Here is a 23421-nt window from a genome sequence, read left to right as displayed (position 1 = left end):
ACCATTAGAGAGGACATGCAAAGAACAGGACCCCTTTATAAAAAAGGGAACAGGGGTGTGTCAGCACCACCCACTTTGATTGGCAGGAGGGCTATTCTTGGTGTAGTTTCCATAGAAACAAATCAAGCACTCAAGTTCATCCATGAACCTGCTCCACTCCTAGAGGAGGGGGTGGGGCCCTTAGGCAGTGGGCCCTTAGGGATTTCCCCTGTTGGCCAGTCTGACCCTCCTGTGCTCCTTCTGTAATTTATTACATAAACCTGATTCATTTCCTATACAATGCCCTTTGTTTTGTTTCCTTTATAAAGTCTTCTGGGCCCGATTCAGACACGGTCGCAAGAGCTGAGCGCTCGCAACCGGGTTGATGGTGGCCCAGAGCGCATGCGCACGACGGAGCCGGCTCCGTCGTGCGCATGCGCGAGACCCGGATAGCGACGGGCAATCCGTCGCTCCGGGTCTCGCAGCAAAGGGGGTGTGCTGTTGATGTTGAGTGACAGCACACCCCCTTTGGTGGGTAGGCCGGGGGGGTGGCTGGCCAGACAGAGGCATTCCCATGAGAACGCCTACCGTCTGGGGGCGGCCCCACTGACATCACAAGGCCACGAGACCCTACCACAAGGGTCTCATCGCAAGCCCGATGGTCGCGACCATCATCCTGGCCGCTCGCATTAGCTGTGGGTGGCAACCCACAGCAATGCGAGCGGCCAGGAGGCCGCTCCATAAAAAAAAAAAAGACGCCCTGATTCAGAGCGAGCGCTATGTCAGAGCGTCTGGCTCTGAATCAGGGCCTCTGTTTCATTTACTTCTTGCCTGAGCTTTGCTGTGAAAAACTATATAAGCATTTTTGTGCTGGTTCCTGCCCTTGGCAATGTATCCTCACGTTGCTTGACCTGACCTTGGGGCATGATTCAGACCCGGTCGCAAGACTGCGTTTGCACGCAGCCTGCCGATGTTCCAATCTGCAAATGCGTACAATACGCAGTGCGGGAACCAGTCACTGTGATCAGGAAGCAATCGCACCCAGTACATAGACACTCCGCTAGCATGAGTGACAGGACGAGCCATTTGTGGGCGGTGACAGGGGGTGGTCGATGGTAACGGGGGTGTGGTGGTGCCAATGCAGGCGTGTCTGAGCATTGGAACGCCATTTCAGGGGCGTGCATAGTTAAGACGCATAGTCAGCATACGCGTCACATGGCTGAATTACACACTGCAGCACTCGCAGTGCTTGCGGTAGGGTATGGTCAGCCACAAATGCTGCGTATGCGTCCGATGTCAGCCGATGTTACCGATTGTTTCATACACTTCCTGGAGATGATGTATTTTACTAAGGGACAGTGGTCGTCTTGTGTCGGGCTGGTGGGCGTCTAAATAAATACCGTGATCGCGCGGTAAGACATAGTTGGCGTGCTAACGTCTTGCTAGTGGGATTTGCATACTTTGGCTGCGGACAGACGCAGCCTTGCGACCGGGTCTGAATCAGGACCTTGTTTTATTAAACCACCACTCCTTCCTACTCCTGGCCTTGTTTTGTGACCTGCTGCTCTACTTGTTATTTAGCTGGCAGCCTCCGATCTAGACTCTTTGTGTGCTGGGACCCGTGTTCCTCCTTCAGTGTGGGACAAGCCCCATGTGGGCTTCTATGGTGAAAACTAATGGGGCCACTAGACTCTGGCCCTGATTCAGAGCCGGACGCTCTGACAGAGCGCTTGCTCTGAATCACTGCCGGCCTTCTGTTTTTTTAGAGCGGCCTCTTGGCCGCTCGCATAGCTGTGGGTGACCACCCACAGCTATAGCGAGCGGCCAGGAAGATGGTCGCGATGGTCAAGACCATCGCGACCATCGGGCTTGCAACGAGACCCTTGTGGTAGGGTCTCGTTGCCGCAAGCCCCAGAGAGATTTCGGCTCTATCAGCCTCCGTTTGGGGCCGCCCCCAAACGGAGGCGTTCACATGGGAACGCCTCCATTTGGGCAGCCACTCCCCCGGCCCGCCCACCAAAGGGGGCGTGCTGTCACTCAACATCGACAGCACGCCCCCTTTGGTACAAGACCCGGAGCGACGGTTTGCCCGTCGCTATCCGGGTCTCGCGCATGCGCATGATGGAGCCGGCTCCGTCGTGCGCTTGCGCTCTGGGCCAACATCGACCCGCTTTCGAGGGCACAGTGCTCGCTAGCGTGTCTGAATCAGGCCCTCTGTGCCCACAGTCACCGCTGCCAGTTACCAGAGGTTCTTAAGCAGCTCCTTGCAATGGCGACCTGTGCTTTTCAGCCATGTATTTATATCAGCCCGTCGTTCTGTACCGGCACCGAAAATAAATTACAGCTCTTGGCGGCAAGGAGGAAAATAAGAAAAAAGCAAAGTATTTGTGAAAAGTTGCATGATGTTTTGCACAAGCTAATAAATGAATCTTATCTGAAGGCGGAGACCCCCTTCCTTTCACATAAGAGGTTCTTTTAGGTCTTTAGGTTGTTATGATATTACAAAGGTTATTATTCAAAGTATCTATACGTGTGGACTAAGATTACCTGCAGTAACTAATGTGTTTATAGCTTTGAAGTGAAAGAAAAAGTTACCCACATAGGGTGTGGTCACTAGATTGCTGCAACAGGTATATATATATATACATATATACACAGATGTGTCCTTATAAACTATTGCTGCAGTCGTGCCAAACGGAATCGGTATGTAATACCGCCGGCAACATGGCCGGCAGTTCGAATCCCGGCAGCGTCAGGCCGACAGAGGAACAGATCCCGGCAGCGGCAGCCCAACAGCGCTGTAAATCCCGATCGTCCCCAGGTAAGTACTAACTAACCTAACCTACCCCCCTAACCCTCTCTTAGGGGTACCTAACCCTAATCCCCCCTCTAAGTGCCTAAACCTAACCCCCCCTTCCCCACTGCCTAGACCTAAGTCCCCCGGGGGGGTGCCTAACCCTAACCCTCCCCTAGCCGAACCATAACCTACCGGGATGTGCCTAACCTTAAACCTAACCCTCCCCCCCGTGGCTGTCCGCTCGCGGCGTCCGGCATCCCTTCGATCGGGATGCCGGGCGCCGGTCTCCCGGCGTCGGTAAAATGAGCGGCATCTATATTTAGACGCCGGTCATTTCACCCTCGCCAGGATATGACAGTCGGGAAGCCGGCTGTCGGTATAATGTCAGCCGGCTTCCCGATTGCATCCCGTGCCAAACAGCCCTACTCGGCGCAGCAGGTCCTGAGCGTCTCGGCTTGCACAGAGCATGTTTTTTGCCCAAAAATGCATCTCATGCTTCACGAGTCGGCACTGATTAGTTTGATATGCGACCCTTGTATATCTCTGTACGACTGAGTCTGAATCCGTGTACGAAGTGTTACGATGCAGCGTCTACGGCTTTTTTTCACGCCAAGTTCCGTTGTGCTTCGTATACAGACTCAGGTGCACACAGATATACATATCAAATCCGTGCAGTCTTGTGAAGCGGTTTGTCGCATCCGATTGCAAGATTTATTTTCGGGGAGAAAAAGATGCAAAACAGACGCTTGGCGCAAGCGCAGTCACACAGGACCTGGCGCATCATTCACACCGGGCAACTCGCACCGCATGGCGTATTGAGGCTAGGTGTATGAGGAAACATCTGTACGTAGTTTAATTTGTTGCTTACTGTATTTTACAGCCTTATAAGAACAGTAAACTAGTGATACAAAAGTGATACTAATGACCGCCCACTCGTTACAATCCAAACAGTAGTGCAGATACCATTTACTAGCTTTCTCCTGTGTCACATCTTACGAAGCTCTTTGCCATAGAAACAGCACATACATGTGTCATGGCATAGAGATAATGAGATCTCCAACCTCCCTTTTCCACTACGATTTTCTCTTGCTGTGTTTGGTCTGGGCAAGCTGCAATGCCAGCGTCCTGCCTTGCGATATTGCAGCCGATATATGACACTTGGGGGTAAAATTATCAGTGAGTGTCTTCAAAATGAAAGATATTGCACCTATCAACCAATTAGACACTAGCTATCATTTATCTGGGACACTGTAGGAAATGATAGCTACAGTTTGATTGGTTGCCATGGGCAAATCCTCCACTTTTGTACACACCCCCTTGATCTGATATCACAGTTTGTATGGCCAGGAAACCTCTTAAAATAAAGCAATCGTAATTGGTCGTAACCACCGCAGATTCCCGGTAAGGGCTTGTGTGTACGGACAGCTTCTGACCGCAGTCCAGGCCTCAAGCATGAGAAAGCCATCTGGCCCAAGGGCCTGGATTTCCAGATCATAGCTAATATGCCTGTTACGTATGTGGCACTGAAGTGCCAGATGGCCAGTCCAGCCGGGATGTAGTCAGCCACCGGACGGAGACTAGGGGGCCCTTGTCGGAGACTGCACACGGGCCCCCTCCTCTCTAGAAACGCCCCTGGGTGTGATCCATGGCAACCAATCAGATCCTAGCTAACATTTTGTAGATTGCACTAGATAAATGATAGTTACAATCTGATTGGTCGCTATCGACAACAGAGTTTGTAGTAATCTACCCCTCTCAGTGGCTTCTGATTGGTCCTCACACTCATGCACTACCTCCGAAGCCATTTCTAAAGGTCCAAGGTATGTTTTCTGTTGCCACAAACCATGAGGCCTGGGAAAAGACAATCTCCTGGGGAGTGGGAGAAATAGATTATTATTAACAATAAACAGTAGGTGTTAATGCAGGGATCAATGATCCCAATATTTAATGAGCTGCCAGTAGACACTGACACTTTTCTTAACACTGACTGTAACCCGCTGTGCTCCTGGTTTGTTGGTGCGAAATCTTGAAGGCGTGTTTATACCTGAATACTAATCAGAAAAGAATATACAATATTTTAAAGTTTGATTCATTAAATGTCTTTTATTCTCCATTATTCTGCAGACACACGTTCAGGCACAGATCCACAGATGTACTTCCTACATTAAATGACAGTGACCCCTAGCTATCACCAACAAAACTGCATTTAATTACATTCTACAATCACTTCATTATTCCATGCAATCAGACATAATTCCACGTAACCTGTATGAAGGGTTTCAGGGCACCTCTTCTTTCTACCGAACATTTAATCAACAGTGAAATGAATTATTTGTTTAGCAAAAGTCAGTTTTATGAACTACTTGTAAATGACACATTATCGTCCAAAAACTCTCTATAATCTCTATCAGCATTCCTATAAATTAGACATATATTGTCAATAAATAATTTTATGCCTAGAAACAATTTATTTATTACCATATAAATAAAAAAAATAAAATAAATAAACACAGCTCAGATAATAGCCAAATCAGCTAATTGGATACAACACATCAATCTTCTACAGGCAGCAACCTACGAGTAATCATCTAATCATCAGAAGGTATTATTTATTCCCTTCCATATCTAGTTATTTCTGTATATTCCGAAAATGACAATCGAAGGTTATCTGTGTAGATTACGGTGCAAAATGTATGTATATATATATATATATATATCAAACAGGTCTAGCACAACAATTATATACTATATATAATGATGACATTGACAAATATGGTTATTGATCCCGTCCTTACTTGAGAAGACAGGGATATTGTATAATTCTCAGCTAGTCTGTATATAGAAGGGCTAATAATGGCCGTAGTCCAATTATATGTAATGTACGAATAATAAATATAAATACATATATATATATATATATATATATATATATATATATATATATATAACACGTTATACTCTATTTAATGTTCTCCCACTGTTCTATTACTAGACACATAGTAAATAGCTCCCTTTTGCTGGATGACACAGCTTCTGGATTCGGAAGCATTACGGATGTGCCATGTCTGGGTAACACAATCATGTATAATTTCCCCATTCCCTGCATGGCACATACCTGACAGACACCACTGACAGTGAAAACATCCAGCTATTCATTCATTCATGCAGAAATGACACTGGCTGAGCCACACGCTTGCATACTTCCTTTCCCACAAATGCAGTTTTATTTTTATATTATTTGATATGTTCATTTTTTATTTATTTTTTTAATCCGATCAATATTTTCCTAATTTTTGCCCGAGCTATCCGTGATCCTTTTTTTTGCTGCATAGGTCAGAACTATATATTTGAGATTTAAAACTGCAGCATCATTACCAAGGTGTGGTGGAAAATAAATAGTGATGGGGTGGGGGGTAGATTTTTATTATTCCTAATATTTATATAGCTCCAACACTATATATATATATATATATATATATATATATATATTTATATACATACATAATATATACATACACGCACATACACACACACATTTAATCGGAACCCAATTAGCTGGGCAGTATGTTTTTGGACTGTAATAAGCAATACATGATAAATGGTCTATGTGTCTCCCTGTATGACATGCAGTTATGCCAAATAATAAGAATGTAGAGCGGTGACAGTCCTCATATTGTAAACCTGAGAAAACCTCTTTTAGATGCCCAGGGATGACCCTCTTAGTATGACCCAGAGGTGGCCATACCACACTGACAAACTGTATTAACCATTGCAATTCCACAAAGTGCCATTTCCAAATACCCTCATCCAACACCTCCCTCTGCATACAGTGGTGCCAACATGGGCACTGCCAACTGCAGCAAAACGGACAGAGTGCATCACCGGCGCAGTGTGATTTCCAGGGTGCCTATGTGCAATCATGAGAGCCCCATGCAAACCAGTTTATTTGTAAGAACTGACCTACCACCCCCCCATCACGCCCCTGAAAGCATGCACAGGCTGTTCTACACAGCAGTAAGGTCAGCAATGCGTTCACTATCGCACACACAAGAGAGGTGAGAGTGCAAACCTTACCTTTTCCTCACTTTGCTGAATTCAGTGATGGCACTTAGCACCAGAGGTCTAGGCTCCATTGTAACAAATACAGTACAAGAAAATAAAATAAAAAATTAAACATATAGTTGAAGGCAACAGTGTTTACAATCTTCCTGGCAGAGATATCTGTACAGCAGGTGATTATGTGGGTATGGGCTCAGTGGGCAGCAGGGGCAGGCTAGTTGCTCTGAAGAAGGTACCATGGCCTCTCTGCAGTGGTGAGGTCAGTGGAAAAGCAGCTGCACCAAGTCCTGTAACAGCTCCAGCAGAGCTCCCATACTCTGCTGCTGTGTGTGTGCTGGTGCTGTCTGCCTACAGTGCAGGGGGGGTAATGCATCTGATCAGGGAATGCAAAGCACAGTACAACCGGAGGTCCCCCCCTCTGTTACTACAGCCAGTGGTGGAGTCCAGAGGATATATGAGGCTCTGTAATTCTGCACAGCCGCCTCTGGATGCTGGGAAAGGCTTCCTGTAATATGTAGCATAATAAATGTATCAGTATATGGTACAGCAGGTCGCGTGAGGACAAGGTGCAGTCCTATGCTTTTACTGTTTATTTAATTTTCTATAGCTGGCACCTACATGTGCTGTTAGGCAATAAACCCCTAGGCAGCAAGTAAGCATGAGCATCCTGGCATAATATTTCTTTATTCATTAACAGTTATTTATATAGTGCACATATATATTCCAGCTATTTACAGAGAATATTTGGCACTATTATGTTAATGTAGCAGGAGTAATCACATCTCCTGCATGCATTACTGATCCGAGCTGCGTCCACGGACCCAGCATCGGAACATCTGCGTGATCCTCGGCCGGCTGAGTGACCATGGGGTCACTAGCCGTCCGCCGCAGATTAGGGATGCCCATTGGTGGGGTGTCCATCGATTGTTGCCATCGATGGCACAAAAACCATCTATGGTGAACCATTGATGGTTTGCATGCACTGGATGGCCACCGCTACTAGGGACACGGCGGGCCACGGGACAATCAAATATGGGAGCGGGGCTTAGCGGCCGCCAGAGGGCAGGGCTATGTTCCGTCCTGTCAAGAAAAAAAAAAAAACATTGGCTCCCACTCAACCATCGATGGCAGGGAGCCATTGGTTCTCTGCCATCGACGACATAACTAGATAACATCGGGCAGCTACCATCAATGTTTTGAAATCATCCATTGGTCGATGGCCATCCCTACCGCAGGTACACAGAAGAGGCCACGAAGTCTCTGTCAGCCGGCGGAGTTCCTGGCCTCTTCCCTCCTCTGAGTATGGGTAATACGTAAGAGAAATGTGCATGGGTATGCCCACATGAGGGAGATGATTAATCACCTGTAAACTGCCGTCCGAATTAATCCCTGTGTGGTAAAAGAAAGTCCAGTACCTGGTAGAACACCAGGATCTGCTCCCGACTGGGACCTGGCGTTGTACACTTGCCGGGCTGACTTCCACAGTGTGACGTAGGCTGGCGGTGATAGTGTCATGGCTATCACCCCTCTTATGACGCCACTGTGTAATAATTATGACTGCTCCATTGGAATTCATAATATTTATTCATTTTCATTCAGTAAAACAACTGTGATGTTTTTGTCAAACAATAATGAAATGTTGTGTCAGCGAGTTAAAAAAAAAAAGAGAGAATATTATTGTAACTTAAGAGCACTCTATTACTTAAAAAATAAAGTGAGCTCAGTACTTGGATAAATAAACCTTTATCAACATCACGTAGGCTGCAAGGTACTGCATCTATATAAATCAGCATCAAATTTGATGGATTATTGTACAACTGCATAAGCTGTTGCTTTTGCTGTGTACAGAGAACATTCAGTGAACCACTCTGGGTGAAGCCATTGCCATCAGAAGGCAGCCTATCCATTCACTAGGAGCCAGTGACATCACTGAGAATGCAGCCTATCCATTCACTAGGAGCCAGTGACATCACTGAGAATGCAGTCTATCCATTCACTAGGAGCCAGTGACATCACTGAGAATGCAGGGGAAAAGGTAGTGGAGGATGCAGGATAGTCCAGCGGGTTTTTGGAGCTGACAAGCAGGCTGGCAAGTAGCGTTTTCACAGGTAACAAGAGGTGAGCACAGAGAACTCCCTCTCAGCTAGGCTGAGATACACATTGCACTGGCAATGAAGGAAGGCTCTGAACCTTCCTAAATACCCCATGCCGCACTATGACTGGCTGAAGGGAGCACATGACTCACCAAGATTGGGCAGTTGAATCACATGGTCAGAAGGCAAGATGGCGGCACCCATGCCAAACGGAAAGGAAACACCGCCAGGCCCTACCAACCCTGAGTGACAATGTGCCCACACAGAAACAGGCGCAGCCAATGCCCCTCGCCAAACACCAGCTCCACCGCCAGACACCCCCCGCCATAGTGACCTCACTGGTAATACCCGACGACCACCATGCCGAGAAACCCTGGCCGTGACAGTCCCTAGGAACAGTGATATCACTGAGATTGCAGCCTATCCACTAGAAACCAGTGACATCACTGAATGGCCTATTCATCATCGGAGGCTGTATGACCCCCGATGATTAAGGAATAATCTCGCTGCGAGGGATACTTAAGTATCCAACTCGCAGCAGGGAAAACTTGACACCGGAGCAATGATGCTCCAATGCGGGGACAGCTGCTCCGAAAAGCAGCTGTCCCCTCTTTTAGTATGACGTCTAAACAGCAGCCTTTGAAGGTTATCGGGGGCTGAACGCCATCTTAGAGGAACTTGATGAATAGCCCTGACACTTATTTTTTACAAAAGTATTTGAAAATGTTAATTTTCACATGCTTTTGTGAAAAATAAGTGATGATGAATAGGTCCCAAAGCCCAAAGCCTCCTGTGCTATCACTGCCCTGCCATGTCAGTCCAGTCCTATATTTTCCCTTAGTAGTAGCAACACAGTATTGACTGAGCAAGTTTTCTGAATGAATAGTTGCTATAATGCAGGGACGTGCAGTCAGGGTAGACAGGGGACTGCAGGAAAATGTGAGATGAGGCAGCAACAGCTCAGCCTCATTTCTGTATAGTCAGACACTGCTTGCAGAGCTGGGGTGGGGCCACACACCAGGCAGTAAGCTGCACAGAGAGAGAGCCAATAGAGGCATGCCTCTGAGTATGCGGGGCTTGCCTTGAGCACTGATGGACACCTTGGATGTCTCATGTGACCAGGAAGTGCCCTGCGGTGTTTAGAAATCGGAGCTGAGTCAGCAGCAGCAAGAGAAGACACAGTGATGCAGGTAGGAATTAACCTCACCGCACGTCGCTGCTATAATGCAATGCTAACCTAAAAGAAGGAAGCTGGGGCTTGTGACACAGTGAAGGACTAATACACTCTTGCTTGGCAGTCCCTCCACCACCCCATTATTCTATCAATTGGGAGATAAGTGTTTGTCAGACTGTATCAACCCTTAACTAATCTACTTTTAATAGCAATATTCCCCCTTTTTTTGCTACATTTCAGGCCTAAACACGCTGCCGCTTAGTAAATAAACCCCTAAGTACGCAGGATTGGTACTTTTGTGCCAAAACCGGGTGCAGGAGATTGGGTCTACAGGCCCCTGGTGGTCAGGGGCTGGCTTGCAACTTTTAGCCTGGGGGGCAAATGCATGCAGGCGGCCCTGGCAGAGGAGTAGCGTGTAGCCAGGGTGCCCGAAAGAACGTGCGTGCTACGGTGCCCCCCCCCCCCTCAGGAGAGGACAAACTTATGCAGGCCTCGAGTAGAGCCCCCAGTAGTGATCCCCCCTATGCAGTGCCCCTTGTGCCCCCAGTAGTAAGCCCCTTATATAGTGCTCCCAGTAGTGGTAACCCTTATGCAGTGCCCCTTAAATAGTGGCCCCAGTTGTAGTCTTCCCCCTATGCAGTACCCCCACTATTGCCCTTTATATAGAGCCCCCAGCAGTGGTCCCTCAATGCAGTGCCCCCAGTAGTAGTAGTCCCCCCCTTGTAGTGCCCCCAGTAGTAGTAGTCCCCCCCCTTGTAGTGCCCCCAGTAGTAGTAGTCCCCCCCTTGTAGTGCCCCCAGTAGTTGTACTCCCCCCCCCTTGTAGCGCCCCCAGTAGTAGTAGTCCCCCCCTTTGTAGTGCTCCCAGTAGTGGTCTCCTCCTTATAGTGCCAGACCCCCCGCAGTAGACACACATGATATAAAAAAAGAAAAAACACTTACATGACACCCGCTCCTGCTCCTGGTCCCGCTGCCGAGATAAGCTCCTCCGTCCGCCGCTTTGCATTATGGGAGTGACGCGTCATGGGAGTGACGCGTCACTCCCATTACCCACTGCGGAAGCCGGAAGATGTCCGGCTCTGGCAGTGGGAGCAGCAGCCGATGAGAGTCTGTCAGACTCTCATCAGCTGCTAAAGCAAACACACAGCTGCCGGCTCCCGCGGCTGTGTGTTTGTGTTGTGTAGCGCTGACCGAACTCCGTCCGGTCAGCGCTACACATGTGGTGCAGTCTGTGTCACAGTGACACAGACTGCCCGCGGCCCGCATTTCAGAGCTATTAGGCCCTGATTCAGAGCCGGACGCTCTGACAGAGCGCTCGCTCTGAATCAGGGCCGTCCTTCTCTTTTTTTAGAGCGGCCTCCTGGCCGCTCGCATAGCTGTGGGTGACCACCCACAGCTATAGCGAGTGGCCAGGAAGATGGTCTTGACCATCGCGACCATCAGGCTTACGACGAAACCCTTGTGGTAGGGTCTCTTTGCCGCAAGCCCTGGAGTGCTTTTGGCTCTATCAGAATCGAGAGCACTCCCACTGACATCACTTGTGATGTCAGTGGGGCCGGCCCCAGACGGTAGGCGTTCCCATGGGAACGCCTCCGTCTGGCCAGCCACGCCCCCGGGCCGCCCACCAAAGGGTGCGTGCTGTCACTCACCAACGACAGCACGCCCCCTTTGTAGCGAGACCCATAGCGACGGCTTGCCCGTCGCTATCCGGGTCTTGCGCATGCCCACGACAGAGCCGAGTCCGTCGTGCGCATGCACACTTGGCCAACATCGACCCGCTTGTGAGCGCTCAGCGCTCGCGAGCGGGTCTGAATTAGGCCCTTAGTTTCAAATTCACGTCCGCACACTGGGACACGACACCAATCACATGCAGGTTAAATGTCATTTTTTCTTTTCTTCCCATCCCACATTCATACACACAGGACACACGTGTTTAGGTTCAACCACAACCATCAGTCCCTTCACATTCCTGTGCAACATCATTGAATTTTGTCACTTATACACTGTCTATGCCATCTACACCCAGGCACTTTTTCTTGTTCTTTTTATTAATACATATTCTCATTTATTCATTTATACTCTATAGATTTTTTTTTTTTAAATACATAAAATATCAAAATATAATTAAATATAACTCAAAGATCGATCTCCAAAAGGAGGAGGAATTCTCGCCAAAAGGTGATAATACACTTCAAATATACGAACAATTGGCAAATATCACAAAATATTCCAAACACATAGAATATCAAGATACATATTGATATAACGCAAAGATCGATCTAAAATTATATACATAAATGTATGTTTTTAGGCGAAGATATCTCCATAGTAAACCCTGAGGAAAAAGGCGATAGTTATGTGGAAATTAATGTGTAAATAGTCTATATCCTGCAGGGATATACCACCACTCCAATTAATGCATAACATGTAATAACATAGCCTCTGATAGTGTTCAAAATTAGCAATAATGACAATGCTAAGGGCTAGTGTAGAATGACCTCTCTCTATTTGAAACGTAGAAGCCTCAGTCAGATTATGACACTGCAGTTGTCATAACATGAGTCACTTAAACCTAGGATTGAAGGTAGGAAGTCCCAGACTAGATGATATTGACTGTTGAATATTCGTGCTAGAACAAAGCCCTAAGATAGGACAATACTCGTCTGACACACACATGCATAAATGAGAAAACAATTGGCATGACTAAACTGAAAACATATGTAGGGACTAATCTGGTAGAGGCAAATTAATAGATGTGGAAACACTGACCCTATTAAAACAGATCTATGCTGTGTTGATGGTAAATCTCACATAATCTCAAAGGTGATAGATTTAAACAGAATATTGATATATTAACCAACAATTGGGGTATAGGATGTCTCTAAATTCTGTATCAGGTCAGTTAAAAAAAGTAGGGTACAGGGTGATGAGAGGAGCGACTCTCCACTTCTACTTTCCCCTGTCTAAGTATCAAATAGGGGATGAGAGAGAGGAGGACGCTGGCCCTGGAAGAAACAATAGCAACACTTCTGCTGTCTGGGTAATCAGCCGTGTCTAACTCCTGTTACCGCACTGGCATTGCAGGAGAAGTCACCGGCATCCTCCCAGTTGAGAGAGCGCTATGAGGGAGAGTAAAGGAAAGTACCTTGAAGTCAGCGGTCCGTGTTAGAGAGGCAGCTGGAATGTTGTGTGTAAATGCTGCTGCTCACGCAGCTAGGACGCGCGTTTCGCCGGGAGGCTTGGTCCCCTGATCATCAGTGTTGACTCAAGCTTCCTGCTCTTTACATAACATGCATACAATCATGAGACTGTGCTCTAAAATGACTGCACAATCGACCAATGATCGGGAGGAATCAGACATCCACTCATATTAGTGATTGAGGAAAAGGGGTGTTTCCATATTCGATCACTTACATATGTAAACAAACTATGAAATCTCTGTCAGCGTGAGACAAATACACAGTCACATTATCAGAGAATACAGATGAAGAATCACATTTTATAAGTATAGAAATTTGTGTAATCTATATCTAGCCTGCTGATATCATATAATGTATATATAATATAATATATAATAAATAGTAAACAGTGTATTAGAAAAATGAAAATAAATATAAATGAAAAAGAAATATAATAGTTTGGAAAGGGTGTTGCTGTTAATATGAGAACAAAGAAAATAGATGAAAAGGAATATAAAAGTTATAACATACTTAAAAGGGAAAAAGAAATATGTAAGAAAAAATGGAAATGTGAGATGAGTGTACAGTCAGAGATGATATGTCACAATTATCCTGGAATAAATATTCAAAAATATAAAAGTTAATTATATAATTGGTCGTCAGGACACAACACCGGAGTATATCACTGGCACCACCCCTTGGTGCTACTCTGCGTCAAACCACCTTCATTTGTGTACTATTACAAGTGCCACCTCTCAGTGCAATTGTGCATCAAAGACCTTGCCAGGGAACAAGTTGCCATCTACTCATTGGTGCAGTATACTTCTTACAGAAGTAGTTCTCAAGGGCCATGAAAGTAATTTCTCTACTCCCGTGGGTACCAGACACCTAACCAAAGGACCGCAACCTGCCAGCTGGGTGCAGCTAAACCCATATCCAGCTTGGATGGGTCACTGGTGAACACCTCCTGGCTGTTTAGGGGTTTTGATCAAGCCATCCCGTGTAATGGATAGTCTGTTATCGGTATCTCTTTCCTATAAGAACCGGACAAAAGACTCGGAAGCATTAATTGACTCCGGAACTGCTGGAAATTTTATTTCTGAAACCCTGATTCATTCCTTGTGTATTCCGGTGAATCCACTGCCCAACAAGTTAACCCCCTCTGTAGTCGACAGAAGTATTATTTTGGGAGGCTCTATTTCTTCTATTTCTCATACAGTGTCTCTTCAAGTTGGCTGCCTTCGTCAGGAAAAAATTTAATTCCTAGTACTTCCTAAAACATCTTATGATTTAGTCCTTGGCCTTCCCTGGCTTAAAAGGCATAATCCTACATTAAACTGGTCAACTATGCAAGTCCTCGCTTGGGGTGAGAGCTGCTTCCATCAGTGCCTCTCCCGTGTACTGCCTGTATGAACCCATCAAATTCCTCCAGTTCTTAAACAAAAATCCTCTCTATTCCTCGTCTGCTGGAAGCATTTCAAGAATTTGCTGATGTTTTTAATGAACAAGCTGCGGGCCAACTGCCTCCTCATCGCTCGTCCGACTGCGGCATTGATCTTGTTCCTGGGAAGATGCCTCCTTGAGGTTGGATCTACCCTCTTTCTGTGCCGGAGACGGCAGCCATGTCTGCTTACATTAAAGAAAATCTTGCTAATCCGGCCATCTTCTTCACCATTATGGGCAGGTTTTTTCTTTGTTGAGAAAAAAGACGGAGGACTCAGGCCTTGTATTGACTACAGGGGACTCATCAATATTACCATATATTAGTGTAGTCCTGCACCGATCTCCTCTACATGTTTCTCCGCCTACACAAAATCGGCGGCTTCCTGAGGTGCAGGACTACACTAACTACCATAAGAAGACCAGCTACGTTGTCAGGCGACTAAAGTCCCATCCAGTGACACAGATGCACAGGAGCGCACTGGGACTGGGCGTATAGGGACAGCTAGCTAGCAGCAATAAGGACAATCGGTCTACAGTGTGAGTTTCACTCCTGCACATTATTGCTTTTTCTAAAAAAACAAATCTGCACACTCTAACCCTGCTAACTATATGGTCTGCAGTCTGCACCGATACTATTGACTTTCTTGATTCCAATGAGACATGATTATGGGAATGTCTATCCTGAATATTATGTGATTAAATTGCATATGGAAACAACACTGATTTATATTCTAATGAGACATGAATACGTGGATTAAACACTCTGAATATAAGTTCATGTGTGTGATTAATTACACACAGTAACAGGTGCTGCTGTGACTATCATTTTTCAACAAACTTCAAGTTGCAACATCTTATCCCAAATGCAATTCTAGGTATTGCTAACATTTGATTACTGGATACATTGGCCCTCATTCAGAGCCACTCGCTAGCGGCAGTACGCTCGTTCCGAGCGATGTTCGCACATCTGCGCATGCGTACGAATCGTTATACGCATGCGCGAACCAGTCAGTGCGGCCGAAATTCATGTGCTCGCAATATAGCGAATTCCTGCTATTTTGAGTGACAGAATGAGGCGTATGTGGGTGGTAACAGGGGAAGGTGCTTGAAAATGGGGAGTGGAGATCCGATCGCAGGCGTGCTTAAAGGTCAAAACGGGCGTTTTAAGGGAGTGCATAATTAATACAGCAGCGTCATTGACCACGTCACTTGGTTTTTTTTAACTCAGAACTGCTCGCAAAATAGCGGTTGAAAAAACCAACCACAAGAATAGCGAGCAGTTCATACGCTGTTCGATGTACTCGATTAATCTAATAAATAGCGGACATGACGTATTGTGCGAGCGGCCAGGGGGCGTTTTTAACAAATAAACGAGCGTATGTTTTGCTCGCTCGTTCAGACTTAGAGGTGTGAACAGACTGCAATTTGCGAACGGATCATTTGAATAGCCACCCCTTGTTTTTGAACGAACGACCGCAAATAGCGAACGGCTCTGAATCAGGCCCATTGTTTTTAACCATTATGATCCAAATGGTCAGTATGTAGCACCGAACATTCTTTTTTTGAATAATAGAGATTATCACTACCAAGCATCAGAAAAATTGTTTTTTTTATTATATTATTATATGTATTATGTGTTTTTTGTTTTTACTGTGTTGATTGAAATATGTGTTTTTTCTAACAACAGTATTGGATATCGATTTGTATATTTCATTAGAAGACTATTTATGTCCCAGATCAAGTGCTCTAAGCACCGATCATTTTGTGAGTTTCTTTCTGGTAAATTATGGTTAGGGGAGATCCAGTTTCCCCTGACATTATCGGCTGCTGGTAGTAACTTGTGCTAAGAGTGAGAAGAGATTATCTCTGAGTTAAGAGGGCCTTAAGGATCAGCGCCTATCTGTTGTGTTTTTTCTTTTTTTTTTTTACTCGGGTATCCTAAAGACATTTAAATTCTTACAACGATCTTACTGGTGGCCCACCTTGAGAGAAGATGTTCAGAGCTTCATCATATCTTGCGCTAAATGTGCCCAGCACAAATCAAGTCGTAATAAAGTCATTGGTCCTCTACGACCTGTACCTGTACCAGAAGCCCCTTGGACCGATATTTCAATGGATTTCATTTCAGAGTTACCAGCTTCAAAGGGACACAATACTATTTGGGTGGTATTGGATTGATTTTCGAAAATGGCCCATTTCATTCCTTTAACTGGGCTTCCGTCTGCTCCTCAATTGGCAAAGGTGTTCATAAAAGAGATCTTTCGGATCCATGGCTTGCCGAAGGAAATTGTTTCCGATCGTGGTGTACAGTTTGTGTCAAAGTTTGGAGGGCTCTATGTGCATCCTGTGGAATTAAATTAAAGTTCTCATCTGCATACCATCCTCAGACCAATGGCCAGGCTGAGAGGATGAATCAGGAGTTGGAAATTTTCATCAGACTCTTTGGGCGGAATTCAATTGATTACGCGGTCCGGATCTCCCGTCTAAAGTGACAGGAGATCGCAGGGCCACTATTCAATTGCTGCCATTTTTCACGTTGATCGCGCCCATAGAGGTCAGTTTTAGCCGCGTAATGCAGCTAAACCCGACCAAAGTGCTGGACGCGACCGCGAACAGTGATGTTTGGGCACCCAAACACGGTCACTTTTCGCACATTTCAGCTCTCATCCCCCTGGGGCTGTGTGCTGAAATGTAGCGCTGGCAGCTGATCGCGCCCGACAGGAGCAAGAATTGAATAGCTCCGTCGGGTGCGATAGGAGCTGGAAACAATTGAATTCTGCCCTTTGTGTCTTCCTCACAAGATGATTGGATCAATCTATTGCCCTGGGCAGAATTTGCTCACAATTTCAGGCATCATTCCTCCTCTGATTCCACTCCATTCCTTACAGTATGTGGTAAACATCCACGGGTACCAGAGTTCCAAGAGTTACCATCAATAGAAGTTCCTGCAGTTACAAGTGTGGTCAATTCATTCTCGACCTTATGGAAGGATGTTCATTGTTCCCTGAAGAAGACCTCTTCCAGTTACAAAAAATGTGCTGATCGAAGACGTCTCGCTGTCCCTCTTCTCAAAGTTGGGGAAATAGTGTGGCTCTCCTCTAGGAATATTTGGCTAAAGGTTCCTAGAATTAAATTTGCCCCTTGCTTTATTGGACCATATCGCATCTTAAGGGTCATCAATCCTGTGGTCTGTAAACTTGAATTCGCTTCTCAGCTAAAGATCTCTAACACCTTCCATGTTTCGTTACGACCACTGATTCTTAATCGATTTCAGCAAACTCCACCCAAGGTTCCTCAGGTACAAACTCTCCGGGGGGTGGAATTTGAGGTTCAAAAAATTCTTGATTCCCAGCATAGTTTTAATTGTCTCCAATATCTAATCGATTGGAAGGGGTACAGAACTGAAGAACGGACGTGAGTCAAGGCATCTGACGTTCATGCTCCTCTATTGATTCAAGCTTTTCACAGAAGATTTCCTGAGAAGCCTCATGGGTGTCCGGAGTCCACCCTAAAAGGAGGGGGTATTGTCAGGTTGCAGCCTAGGATCGGCTGTTACTCACCATGGTTCCAGTTTCCCCTGATCCCTCGAGTGGTCAGACGCCAGGTGCAGCGGCGGGTGACACGCTGAGCATTATTGCTAGTGCCATGTGGACATCCGTGTGCCGTGCCGTGCCTTGGTTACGGCAGTCGCCGTCATGGACGTGGCCATGACAGTTCACATCACCTGACTACCCTTTACCCAATGGTAGCATGGTAGTGGTCAGCTGACGCTATCCACCTATGATCTGCTACCTTAGGGTATAAAGCCTGTCTCCGGACGGAAGGAAGTTGCCTGTGCAATGTTGTCGCTATCCAGTGTTTACTACTGCTACCTCGTTCCAGGTCCTCTCTTCGTGTTATCCTTGTGTCTACAATACTCTTGTGCAACAGAGCATCCTAACATCTTGCCTGTGTGCTAACTAATACCAATTCTTTGTGCAACAGAGCGTCCTGTAACATCTTGCCTATGTGTGGAACAACTGCCAATTCTTTGTGCAAAAGTGCGTCCTATAACATCTTGCCTGTGTGTCGAACAACTGCCAACTCCTTGTGCAACAGTGCGTCCTATAACATCTCGCCTGTGTGCTCTGCAAGTGTCTAGCCATTGTGCAACAGAGCATATTGACATCATTACCTGCATAACCATTTAGTGACCTCTTATTGCGCAATTGGGCGTCAGGACACTACACCGGAGTATATCACTGGGTGTATACACCGGAGTATATCACTTGGTGCTACTCTGCGTCAAACCACCTTAATTTGTGTACTATTACAAGTGCCACCTCTCGGTGCAATTGTGCGTCAAAGACCTTTCCAGTGTACAAGTTGTCATCTACTCATTGGTGCAGTATACTTCTTACAGAAGTAGTTCTCGAGGGCCACTGTAGTAATTTCTCTATTCCCGTGGGTACCAGACACCTGACCAAAGGACCACGACCTGCCAGCTGGGTGCAGCTAAACCCATATCCCGCTCGGAGGGGTCACTGGTGAACACCTCCTGGCTGGTCAAACTCCGCACCATTGGTCAGGTCTCGCCAACGTCTGACATTCGTGGATGAGGAGATCATCTTAAATACAGGCCCCATGCCTCTGATTCCTTCCTCAGCCCGGGACCTCAGCTTTCAGCCCCTCAGCAGGGGGTTCCACACAGCCGGTCGTGACACACACCCCCTCCCCACAGCGTAACCCTAACCGTCCCCGGTCGGTGCCTAATCCTAATCCACCCCGGCAGGCCCCTAAACCTAACCCCCCCATCCACGGCCTAAGCCTAACCCCCCCTCCCCACAGCCTAACCCTAACCCTCCCCAGTCGGTGCTTAACCTAACTCACCCTGACAGGTCCCTAAACCTAATCCCCCCATCCCAGGCCTAAGCCTAACCCTAACCTCCTCACCCCGCAGCCTAACCCTCCCTGGTCGGTGCCTAAGACTAACCCACCCTGGCAGCTCCATAAACCTAACCCCCCCATCACCGCCCTAAACATAACCTGTATACTTACCTTCGGGATGCTGCCGGTCGGGATGCCAACGTCGGTATCTTGATCCCTTTGGAATGCCGGCATCTGCATTTTGACGGGCGCTGGGATTCCGACATCAGTATCCTGACGTCCGGCATCCTGAAGTCCGGCATCCCGACTGGATCCCGCTGACTACATGTTCCTGGCATAACCTCTAGGTGAAACTAGGAGGTCAACTAGACCACTAAGGATAAGTGGATGCCTAAAACACTGTATGGTTGACATAATGTCATTAATTGTCTTTATTTTCCCCATCCACACTGAGCGCCAGGTCAACTGCATCTTACCTGTAAAGATGTGGGTTGCTACTTCCCCATGCTAAGTAGAAAAAGGAGGGGGATTTACTTCTCCAAGCTTGTAATAGACTGTGAGTGGAGCTCTGGGAGATTCCACGAGGCCCCAGCAGCTTTTTAGTTACTACACTAAAAGTCATTATTTACCTTGGGCCTGATTCAGACCCACTCGCGAGCGGCTGTCCGCTCGCAAGTGGGTCGATGTTATGCACTGAGCATGCGCACGACGGAGGGAGCTCCGTCGTGCGCATGCGCCAGACGCGACGAGCGAAGGAAAGTCCTTCGCTCGTTGTGTCCGATCAAAGGGGGCGTGCTGTCAATGTTGATTGACAGCACGCCCCCTTTGGTGGGCGTGCCGGGGGCGTGCCTCCCTGACGGGGGCGTTCCCACGGGAACGCCTCCCGTCAGAAGCCGGCCCACTGACATCACTAGTGATGTCAGTGGGAGTGATTTTGGCTCTGATAGAGCCAAAATCACTCCGGAGCTTGCGGTTGAAAACCTCAACCGCAGGCTCCAGCTCGCAGCTTTTTAGTTACTACACTAAAAGTCATTATTTACCTTGGGCCTGATTCAGACCCACTCGCGAGCGGCTGTCCGCTCGCAAGTGGGTCGATGTTATGCACTGAGCATGCGCACGACGGAGGGAGCTCCGTCGTGCGCATGCGCCAGACGCGACGAGCGAAGGAAAGTCCTTCGCTCGTTGTGTCCGGTCAAAGGGGGCGTGCTGTCAATGTTGATTGACAGCACGCCCCCTTTGGTGGGCGTGCCGGGGGCGTGCCTCCCTGACGGGGGCGTTCCCACGGGAACGCCTCCCGTCAGAAGCCGGCCCACTGACATCACTAGTGATGTCAGTGGGAGTGATTTTGGCTCTGATAGAGCCAAAATCACTCCGGAGCTTGCGGTTGAAAACCTCAACCGCAGGCTCCAGCTCGCAATTTCGATGGTCGCGATGGTCTCGACCATTGCGGCCATCACAAAGCACGCTCGCATAGCCTGTGGGTGGTGACCCACAGCTATATGAGCGTCCAGGAGGACGCTCCATGAAAATGGAGCCCGGCCCTCATTCAGAGCGTGCGCTCTGCTCAGAGCGTACGGCTCTGAATGAGGGCCCTTGTCTATTTCTATTACATTTCATGCACAACAATGTTACCTTATTTTAGTCAGATGTATTTAGTCAGAAGGCATGATTCAGAGGTGCACACAATGCCCATCGCTCCTGCGATCCCATACGCAGAGGAGGAGCAAAAATGACTTGGCCGCTGACTTGTGTACAGAGACGGCCGCCTCCGGCATCTCACATCCGCCACTTGCATACTAAAGAGGATACAATAGAAACATTGGTCACACAAGGGTTGCACATCGAACAACTGAGCAACCCCATGCTGTCACAAAATAAGCAACTTACCTAAGACGCCGGGGCCATCCCAGGTATGTACAAATTTGCGGAGGCTCATTAGGGCACGGCCAGAAAATGGTCCTGACACACCTGTATTTTTGTAGCCACCCCCTATTACCTCCCACAAACACTCACTACCTGTTACTCACTTTGCGAATAAATCCACACTGCGTTCGCCGTTTCAAAACCATTGCCGCAAGTGCACAGTACGCAATAGCCAAAACTCCCTCCACTGCGTCCGACATGAACAATGTGTCACCCTCTCAATCAGGCCCAAAGTTAGGAACAGGAACAATAATAGTCTCAATACTTTCTCTACTCTTCAGTCTAAACTATCATGAAGTCATTCCCAGCCTCATCTGTATGTCTGTCACCCTTGCGCTCGCGTTTCTGATCGAGGGTCGGTGATTGGATGCAGGTGCTCTATAAAGTGACCAGTGGCGCTCATACATTACAGTTTGCAGTGCTCAGTCTGCCTGTTGCTCTTGCTCATCCCATGCTCCTGATTAACCCGGTTTGTTTGACTGTTCTGCCTGCCATTACCCTGACCTCGGATTGTTACTGATTTTCCTGTCATTTACTCCCAACTAGACTGACTCTTACTTGCCACCAGCCTTAAACCTTGTTTAATTATTATGCTCCTTATTTTGCCCTGATTTGGCATGACTCTGACTAAATGTTAGGAGGAGTGAACATATTTATCTTTGTTGTCCTTAGCAGCTTGCTCAACAGTTTGGCTACCTGGGGACAACTTAGTACCGGTGAGCATATAAGGGAGCTCTATAGGTGAAGACTGGAGGCTCGTTTTATAGATTTACACAGAAGCTGCGTGTAGTCATTACAATCATGCAATCTCTTTGCTGCCCTTATATCGGGCCTGATTAAAGTTGTGTACGCATAACCAGCAACAGCTAAATCTATTGGTGGTCGCCCACCTGCGACTTTATGCAAGTCCTTTTCTTATGTACATTAATGTGTCAGAATGTGCAAGGGAATGCTCACTGTCAACGTCCATAGAAGCTGTAATACCGCTTGATGCATCTGTAGCTCTACAGCAGGTGCGGTTTCTCAGTCCTTGTATGGCCTCCTATGTCTGCGGTTGAGCATCTGTGTCACTGACTAGCTCCGTAATACAACACCTCCCAGCAATCCCAATGAGTGAAGACCGAAGAAAAAAGAACCCACTAAACAGTGTTGAGCTTGGTGTTAAGGAGAAGAGGGTAGAAGGAGGAGTGTAAACACTGGAGCAAACATTGCTAGAACCATTGTCAGACCTTGAGGAGCCAATAGGAGAGGTCAAATCTTTATGAGAGTCCTTCTGAGTAGGGCAAAGACACAGAAGGCACCAGGAGCATACAGAGATTGTAGGAGATAAGAAGGGCTACCCATACTTTACACCGGGCTCAAATCAAGGGTAATATGTTTGACAGAAAGAACTGCCATCCTTATTCTAAAGGGAAGTCTGTCATTGTACAAGCTGCCAGAGGTACCAAGGGACTCCAGTTAAAGTTTAGCATCTCAAAGAATGTCCAGGTCTGGCCCAAAGGAACAGAGAGAGTTCAGATCAAATCTGGATGAACAGAGAGAGTCCAGATCAACCCAGAAAAATGAAGAGAGTTTAGTCTAATCCACAGGTCCAGGGAGATTCCAGAATAGTTCCAGATGTTTGTAAATTGTCCTATTTTATTTAAATTGATCCAGGTTCCTGCTACTTCTGTTACTACCACTGCTACACTACTTTCCACAGAGGAGGGTCGCTGAAGAACAATTCAGGCCTCTGATCCATGTTAGAAGACTCTTCCAGGTTTACAGAAGTGCACTGTGCACCACAGCAACTGCTAGTAACCCACTATATACTGCACCACACCCAGGGGTGGCAAGAAGGGGGTGCGTAGATGCTAATTACCAAGGCTTGCTAGAGGGGCCCGGGCCAGCTGCTAAGGGGGACATTTTC

At 47.1% G+C, this 23421-nt stretch overlaps 1 protein-coding gene across 1 annotated transcript in view; it reads right to left on the bottom strand.

Moving 5' to 3' along the window:
• TRAF3 (TNF receptor associated factor 3) overlaps positions 1-7066 on the bottom strand; it is a 120320-nt gene extending 113254 nt beyond the window's left edge. Inside the window, exon 1 of the mRNA XM_088464310.1 lies at positions 6851-7066. The gene's annotated coding sequence lies outside the window, so the exon portion shown is untranslated. The remainder of the gene's footprint in view (positions 1-6850) is intronic.
• Between the last annotated feature and the right edge of the window lie 16355 nt (positions 7067-23421).

The sequence above is a fragment of the Taudactylus pleione genome, unplaced genomic scaffold (genome assembly GCF_031769625.1).
Source record: "Taudactylus pleione unplaced genomic scaffold, aTauple2 ptg001628l, whole genome shotgun sequence".
In the NCBI taxonomy this organism is placed as follows: domain Eukaryota; kingdom Metazoa; phylum Chordata; class Amphibia; order Anura; family Myobatrachidae; genus Taudactylus; species Taudactylus pleione.
Note: the sequence above shows the minus strand (reverse complement) of the source record. Positions and strands in the feature narration are given on the sequence as shown.